Here is a 6,000-nt window from a genome sequence, read left to right on the forward strand (position 1 = left end):
CAGCACACAGTCACAGTCAAAAGTTTTTATACATGAGATGAGACACCACTGGAATAAGACAGTATTGCAGCTAGAAGATGAAGTCATTAAAAGGTTGCTTTTTGTTCATAAAAATATGATCTATAATTTTAGGTCTTAATTATCTATTTGACAATGAAAATGACACTCTTGCAACTGTTTGAGGTCATTACTTCTTATAGTTCTGGGGAATGTAGACCCGGTATTGGTGATAGCCCTTATATACTTTTTTTTCCTCTTATTCTTATTCCTGGTTTGAGATTGAGTACTTCAGTTCCAACTGTCAATTACACTCACACTACAATATCTCATTTCTTTGTGTATTTTTGTAAAGAATAGAGAAGAAGAGGGAAAAAAAATTTGAAAATTTATTGGATAGAAGTTTGATACCTTTCATAATAGTGATAAAAGCTAATTGATGAAAAGGTAAAACATATAAAATGGTAAATTGTTACCAACTGTGCAGGAAAATGTAGAGGTTTCAACAGAGTTAACTGACAAAACTCTCAATGTGCACATTTACTTGAATATTGTGAAATGGCTTTGTTTTTTTTTTTCACAACTTTAAGAAGCTTGTGGAGAACATGACCTGTGCAATCATTCCTGTGTGTGTTTCTTTACATTCTATCATATTGGCTTCTTATCTCATATGTAAGTTCAACTCATATGTTTACCCTTACGTAATAAGGCCCTCTGAAAAACTTCCCCTGCATAGCAATTTTAACATACCTCAGTTTGTCTTATCACTTCTAAAGGAAAATTTTTTAAAAGTTTAATTCACTTTGGTTTTGCAGAAGCTTTTCAGTTTGATGAGGTTCCACTATTATGCAACCACAAAGGACAAAATTATGAACTTTGCAGCAACTTGGATGGATTTAGAGTCTGTAATATTCAGTGATCTATCACAGAAACAAAGAACTGAGTACAACATGTTCTCTCTCATAAAAGACCCTGAATAATGATCATAATACTATAACAAAGGGATTGGCAGTAGTGAGAAATTGTCGGGGGAGGGGACATACTTCATCAGTAAAGTACCTGATCTGAAACCAGATGACATGGGGACCAAAGTGAGTCCCAAACTTTACCTGTACAACGACCATTTGTATACTAACCCTGAGTTGTATGCCACATTTTTAAAATAAAAATTTTTAAAAAGTTTAATTCACATCTCAATCAAATATACTCACATCTCAATCAAACGTACTGAAATTACATACTCTTCAAGACAAAAGAACAGACATTCCTGTTCTGGGATTTCTTGTATCACAGGAAATGAACTACTTATTTTGTTTTAGGAGCCCACCAAGGTATAAATTGAGAAGATAACCTTCAGAGAGACGGGTCCTTATGGGAGAAACTAGGCAAAAAAGATGGAATTTGCAGCCTGGAGTTGAAGACTACAAAGGATGAGACTAATTTCCCTGAGAATAAACTGACAGGATTTGGGTATTTTAATAATCAAGTCTTTTTTTGAAGCTTTCTGGAAATGGCAGGACCTCGGAAGGGAGCCATGCTTGTTTATCCCCATCAGCTACATCAGCCTAAACATTCTGTGTCCTTCTCAGATTCTATTGCCAGCTGGCTTCTAGTTTAGCTAATGGAAGGCAATGACAGCTGAGCCATTGTAGACTAGAGCAGAGAGTAGAGAGAAGAAAAAGAAAAAAATATTTTTCCTCTTTGGTGCTATGTGGTTGCATCCTCTCCCACTCTGACTGGGATCATTTCTCTATGATCCAGCTCATACTAGGATCTTATAAAACCATTACCTCCCTTGCTTCTTAAAGCCCAGGGATGGTATTGGCTTTCTTTTGCTGCTAGTTTCTGGTAGCTTCAACATCTCTCATGGGTTTCTTTAATCTTGACCATGCATTTGTAAATATATTTTATTGAATCCTTTTAAGTAGAACAATTGGGTGGAATTATGCCTCTTTTTAGAGCCATGACTTGTACAGGGCATATTGAAGTTGCACACTAAAATCTTGGGTATGGGGCATCTTGCCTTGGAAGCTTGACTGCTTTTTTGCTGAAATGTGGTGCACTCCTGAGAAGACTACATAGATGATGGGCAAGGAGCAGTAATAGAGACTTACAGATTTATTTTCAGCACATTTCTGCTCCTTGGGACCCTTTACAGTCACAAGGAATAGAAAAGTCATACAAATGACCAAAATTGAAGTTGTCATATGACCCTGATTTGTGCTACATTTTGTTATCCCAATGCCAAGGAGCAAGTGCATACCTACCCCACTCATTTCTAAAACATAATTTTGGCTCTGGAATGAAAGTGGCAATTAAAAAAAATAAGATTAATTCTTTCCTATGAGTAGCTAGAATTTTATCATTGCAGTTTAATTTACATCATTGCTTATGCCTACTGAGGGATCTTGAAAGAGATATCACATTGTGATGTAAAGGAACTAATGGTTAAAATTAGATTGGACAGTTTCTATGAGTCTTGGCTTCCTGATTTATAAAACAGAGAAAATGATGCCATACCTGTAGAGTTATTTTATCTACAGTCCTCAGTAGACACTCAAAATATTACTTCCCTTTCTCTTGATTGTCATATGTACCTTTATACTCTGTGAGTTTCATGTTGATGAATTATAAACTGTGGTCAGATTCCCCTGAGGACTGAGGTTGGACATGTTCAGAAAGGAGTAACAGTTACACTCCACAGACTTCTGAGGTTAAGAGCGTGTGCTCTGTTGCCAGACTACCTGGTTTAAATTCTAGCTTCAACTTATACTAATGATGTGATGCTTGGTAGTTACTCTTCTATTCCATGTATTTCCCATCTGTAAAATGGACAATGATAGTATCTACTTCCTGAGATTGTTGCTAGGATTAAAAAAGCTGGTGTATATAAAGAGCTTGGAAAAGTGCCTGACTGAATAAGTGCTTAGTAAGAATTAACCCTGGTTATTATTTCACATTATAGTAGACTGGCTAATTGTGCTGTTTAAGGCACATGCCATGTCATATTCCATATCTGACTTCTCACACCTAGTATAACCATGAGTTTCATGTTGATGAATTGGGACCCTTTAGAGTCACAAGGAATAGAAAAGCTTGGCATCTGGTAGACAGACAATAAATAGATTTTAAAAATGCTTGTATTCGTTGGAGATTTTCAGAGGAACTTCCTAAGAGCTCTTACAAGAGCAAGCAGGTTCTTGAGACAACTCCTTGAGTGCGTCTTTACTGTAAAGGGCATTTATTTGCTGCTTTCTAGATGTTTGAGGAGAAAGTCACAAGCACCAGAAGGTACCAAGAAGGCAGAATGAAGGGTGGTTTATAATGAAACCAACAAAGACATTTCTCTGAAACCTTTCTTCCTCACATTCTAGTAGCATATCCAGACAGTATTTGTTTAGGGTTTCAATTTAACTTCTGTCACTCCTCTTCCCACACAAAAGAGAACACAAATATAAACTGAGAGGATACCAGGAAAAAATGTATCCTAAACTTTATTTACAGCCATGAGTTACATAAGATCATGTGGCTCAAAGTTTCTGAGTGCTACAGTGTTTTGGGGAAAAGTGAGAAAACCTGTGCAATATCTACTTCACTGACTTCCAAAAAGGGGTGAAGCATGTTTCTCAATCCATGAAAATGTGTTTTGCCTGATAATAGATCTTTGTTTGTGGCAAGTTGCATTTGTTCTCTTTTCCAGTTGTCACTGCACTTTTCAATTTACAAAGTCCTCTCAATACGTGATCTTAATTATGCCTTGCATGCAACAGCCCTGTAGGTAGAGGAGGCAGACATTAGCCTCACTTTATACGCAATAAAATGGAAGTCTATGCAGAAGCTCAGTGACTTGCCTGAGGTCACACATGAATTGGGAATGAGCATGAAAATCCAGGTTTTTGGACACCATTTGGTATTCTGTGCATACCCTCACATGCACTTGCCTCACTGTGGCATTGAAGTGATTTTTTCAGAAGAAACATCAATTTCCTGTTTATAGTCTCAGTAATAAATTGTGTCCTTAATTGTATAAATTAAATAAAACAGCAACAAAAGCCCACAAAAACAACAGCCCCTCCTTCCCTCCACAAATCTTGACTCTATCAAGAAATATACAGTACCTTCCATTTGCAAGGCATTGGGCTAGGCCTGTATACCAAGGTTACTCTCAGTGTACCTCTGTTGTTAGAACCATAAAGAAAATGACACGAGGTTGAGAATATGAGCTCTGATATTGTCTTATACTCTTCAGCTTTGGATTTGGAGGAATTTCTGGAGGTACATGAGTCAAGTTTTAATATATTTTAGGGATAAAAAAGAAACTGTATAAAACATGTAAAGATTAGATGGACAAAACTTGTTCCAGGAAAACTTTTTGCTTTTCTACTACAAGAGCATTTTCTGAAATATTTAATATAATGTGTTACATAAAATAACTCTCAACTGATATCCCTTTTATGTTTACATATATATTTTCCTATTTTTTTTTTTTTTGAGTTGGAGTCTCACTCTGTCGCCCAGACTGGAGTGCAGTGGCCGCTCCCGGCCATCGCAGCCTCAACCTGCTGGGCTCCGGCGATCCTTCCGCCTCAGCCTTCCAAGTAGCCGGAACTACAGGCACGCACTACCATGCCCGGCTAATTTTTGATTTATTGTAGAGATGAGGGCTCTCCTGCCCAGGCGGGTCTTGAACCTGCGGGCTCAGGCAATCCACTGAAAAGCAATTTTCCTTAATAAAAACTTCATATGGCTCTAAAAAATTTGTTATCATTGCAAAGGGGAAATAAAGTCATTTTTTAAAAGCTGTAATACCCAAATCCAAAGAAGTGTATGGGGAACAAATATATATACATATATTTATACACACACATACACACACACACAAACACACAGAAAGCCGCCCCCAACCAGAATTATCTTTTGGAGGGTGGGCCCCCTGTAGCACAGGTTTTTTTTCACTAAGTAAGTGTTCTAGGAACCCACTGACATCAGTGAACCAGCTATGTTGTCATGAGAAGTAGCATTTGGTAAAATTTTTTTGAAGATTCCTTATGAAATGAGCAATTTTTTAGTGTACCTGCTAATACCACCCTAAGTGCTCAGCAGCTTTTGACCAAAAATGGCATGACCCCTGTGACCCACAATCCCTGCACACCTGATCTTACCCCAAGCAAACTTTTTTTATTTTCCTGGGTGAAAAAAGTCCTCAAAGGGAAATTTTTGCCAAAGTGGAAGAAGTGAACCAAAAACATCAGAAGCACCAAAAGGCATCAAAATCCACGAGTTCAAAAACTGTTTTGAGCAGTGGAAAAATCAATAGGTATGTTGCATCGGATGGAGAATACCTTGAAGGTGATGAGTTTAAACATGTAAGAATAAATACACATTTTTATAAATAAATTTGAGGTTTTTTGGCTCTTCCCTCATGTATTTTTTCTTACATGTGATGTCACTGAGTATTCTCAGTGGGTGTACTTAAGTATTTTCATATATATAATTTCTCAATTTGATTGTCTCAGCAACTTTGTGAGTTTGGGTAAACATTATTGCCCCATTTTTCAGAAAAGCAAATGGCACTGAGAATTTAAATTACTCTCTAAAGTCACAGAGCTTTTACAGCTTGTAAGTAGAAAAGATATAACTTTTACCAAGATACTAATTTCCAGGCTAGTTTTATTCATCACAGTGAGTAATGTTTGATTTTTTTAAAATCTCAGTGAGTAAAGGTCTGTTTGACAATTGTTATAATTATACACAATAAAATAAAGCAGATTTACCATGAAAGCTAATGTACTAAAATTCTGAAATACTAGAATGTTGATGATTCTGTTAGCAATTATAGTACCTATCTCTTGATTTGAGATGCAAGTTCTGGTTTAATAGAAGAATGTGCCATCAAATGCACAAAGTATCAATTGCCAAAATAAGATGTATTGAAAACAATAGTCTTTGCCTGACTGATTACATATGTCATGATCTTCGAGCAGTTTTGGATTATGAGAGAAA

Source organism: Carlito syrichta, unplaced genomic scaffold (genome assembly GCF_000164805.1).
Source record: "Carlito syrichta isolate Samal-C Ts95f unplaced genomic scaffold, Tarsius_syrichta-2.0.1 Scaffold301739, whole genome shotgun sequence".
Classification (NCBI taxonomy): Eukaryota; Metazoa; Chordata; class Mammalia; order Primates; family Tarsiidae; genus Carlito; species Carlito syrichta.